The following is a 3,201-nucleotide window of genomic DNA, read 5'->3' on the forward strand; positions in this document are numbered from 1 at the left end:
CATGGCCCAGGAGGACAAAACACCCCTGGCCAACCCACCCTGAAAAGAAGAAGGGAGAGGACATCGGGCCGAAACGTAAGTAGAAACCACAGCACCCCTGACCCAACCAGAGAAGGTGGATAAAGAAGGCCGAAGCCCCAGCCCCGACAGGCTATAGGCTACAAACAAGGAATCAACCATACGGAAACCAGTCGCACGCCCCAAGAAGCGGAGAGCCCTCAGCACATCCAACGAATGGAGGAACACCTCCGCAGGAGAGGCAGGACGCGGAAAAAACACCGGGAGAACAATATCCCCCTGACAGTGAAAAGAAGACACCACCGTAGGAAGAAAAAACTGACTCGAACGGAGAATGACCACATCAGCGCAAAAGCGCAAGAAGGGGGAGAAGCCAGCAGCGCCCCAATCACACCAACCCTCCGCCCAGAAGTAATGGCCTCCCGGAAAATAACCTTAGCAGAAAGGAAATCCAGGGCCACGGAGTCTAAAGGCCCGAAAGGACGACCCGTCAAAGCCCGCAGAACCAAGGGAAGATCCCAAGGAGGCACAGGAGAACGAGAGACAGGACGCCGAAGCAAGAAACCCCTCAGAAGGTGAGCTACCAACGGGGAGAAAGAGGAAACAGAGGATCCCCGAAAAGCAAGAACGACAGCCCATAGCGCCCGCAGGGAAGAAACCGCAAGCCCCAAGCCGAAACCATCCCACAAGAAGTCCAACACCCTCACTGGCACACAGAAGGCAGAAGAGAGACCCCTCCCAAGACACCAGGAGGAGAAACTCTACCAGTGACGGGCATACGACTTCAAGGCGGAAGGACGCCGGGAAAGCTGGAGACATCGGGCAACCTCCACCGAGCAACCCTGACCCAGCAAACTCAACCTCTCAAGGGCCAAACCCCTAGCCGGAGGCGTCGCAGATAGGCAAGCCCGAGAAGAGGAGCCCGCAGGGGAGAGGGAGACAGGGGAAACCTCCAATGAGGGCAAACAGAAGAGGGCAGCAGAAGGGGGAACCAAGACTGCCGAGACCACGCCGGAACCACCAGGAGAACCACCGCCCGACCCAACCGAATCTTCCGGAGGACCCGCGGAATAAAGGCAAAGGGAGGGAAGGCAAACAGCAGACCCCCCGACCACGGAATCGAGAAGCATTGGTGGCCCACGCCAACGGAGAGGGAATGACGCTGCAAAACAGAGGAAGAAGGGCGGAATCCTCCGAGGCAAAAAGATCCAGCCAAGGAAGGCGGAACCCGAGGACAATCAGATCGAACAGATCCGGGGACAGACAGAGGGACACCGAGGAGGGGAACACCCTGCACAAAGAATCCGCAGTCCCATTCTCCTTCCCCGGAAGACAGACCGCAGTCAGAGACAAGAGAGTCGACTCGGCCCAAAGGCCGATCCGCCGGGACAGGAGAAACAGAGCACGACACATGCCCCTGGTGATCCACAGAAGAACGAACCACCTGAATGTCGGTCTGCACAGAGACCGCCCGACCCCGAAGGAGAGGAGCGAACCAAAGAAGAGCCAACCAAACCGCCCTCAACCCCTTCCAGTCCGAGGACCGGAGGGATACGAAACTGGACCACCGACACTGAGCCTTGGAGGCACCCAGAACGGCACCCCACCCCAAAGCACTGGCATCCGCGGACAACACAACCACAGACAGAGGAGGAAGGAGATTGAACCCCCAGGACAGAGACAGAGGGGACAACCACCACAGGAGATCCGCCCGAATCCCCGGATTGACAGGGAGGGGAGTCTCGTAGTCCAAGGAGGCAGGAACTCAGTGCGACAGGACATGATGTAACAGGGGGTACAGACGCAGCCTGGCCCAAGGAAGGAGACGCAAAGAGGACGCCATCTCCCCCTGACTCCGCAACCAGAGCCTGGCAGACACCCGGGACTGGGACAGAAGCCAGGAAAGGTGACAAAACAATGTCAACTGGCGCTCCCGGGAGAGGAACACCATGCCCAGGTCCATGCGGAAGAGAGCCCCCGGGAAGTACAGGGACTGGGAGGGCACCTGGGAGGTCATCCGGCTGGCCTTTCCACAGTGCATCCTCACTGATCTCACAAACCAGCAATACCACTGCATTCCAGGATGGAGAAGGATGCACTCCAAAACAAAGACATGCCCAGAAAGAGGAAGAGGAAGTTTTCTGACAAAGAACTTGAACTTATCATCGAGGGGGTGAGCAGCAAGCATGACAGGCTGTTTGGTAAGCAGTCATTAAAGGTGCCTGAGGCGGAGAAGCGCAAGATCTGGCTGCGCATCAAGGAGAGGGTAAATGCTGTTGGAGTTACGCACCGCAGCATAGACAACCTGAAAAAGAGGTGGTATGACCTCAGGAAAAGGGCGACGGAGAGGATTGCAGAAAGGGTGAAGGATGCAGCTGGCACAGGAGGGGGGACATCCAACGTCACACCCAACACAGCCCTTGAGGACCTCGTTGAGGGTACCATTGAGCCTGAGGCAGTCGTGGGGGTCACCCAATTAGACACTTCCGGTGCTGCGGCAGGAGAACAAGGTAAGATGCATGCCAGTGCTGATACGCAGTGTGTTGTCTACCCAAGCCCATCCCCCAGGCCAATCACATTGCACAGGCATATACCCTCACCAAAGTGTTGCATCATGGGAGTTGTAGTCATGTCATCCAAGTGTGCATGTATGATCCCCAAAGTTAAAGAAATGAGACCAGCAGCGCAGGGCCAATAGTCTGTCCAAATATGTCATTTATGTAGTCAAAAGTATGCAAACAATATACATTTAGACAAAATAATAACAATGCACTGTTTCATACACAGATGCATCACCCCTGAACACTGATGACAGGGGATGCCTCATCATATCAGAATCCCCGGCAGGGACCGATGCAGAGACTCCACAGGGACGTCATCCCACAACACCACCAACACCATCACCACCATCACCACCACCACCACCACCACCACCGCGGACAACACCACCACCGCCGACAACACCACCAAGCCGCAGGGCAAATGTCCCCTCCCTGCAGGTGATGGAGACAGAGCAGAGGCCAGCAGCCACAAATGTTCCACAACAGTCATTTGTCACTCCGCCAGCTCAAACACCAGCACGTGTCCGAGTCAGACAGCGGGGCAGGCCCTTGGGAAGACTTGCAGAGGGATCTGAAGAGCAGACACATGGCTACGGTGTGGTTGAGTCACAGATGCTGCGTG

The sequence above is a fragment of the Lissotriton helveticus genome, chromosome 7 (assembly GCF_964261635.1).
Source record: "Lissotriton helveticus chromosome 7, aLisHel1.1, whole genome shotgun sequence".
NCBI classification, from domain to species: domain Eukaryota; kingdom Metazoa; phylum Chordata; class Amphibia; order Caudata; family Salamandridae; genus Lissotriton; species Lissotriton helveticus.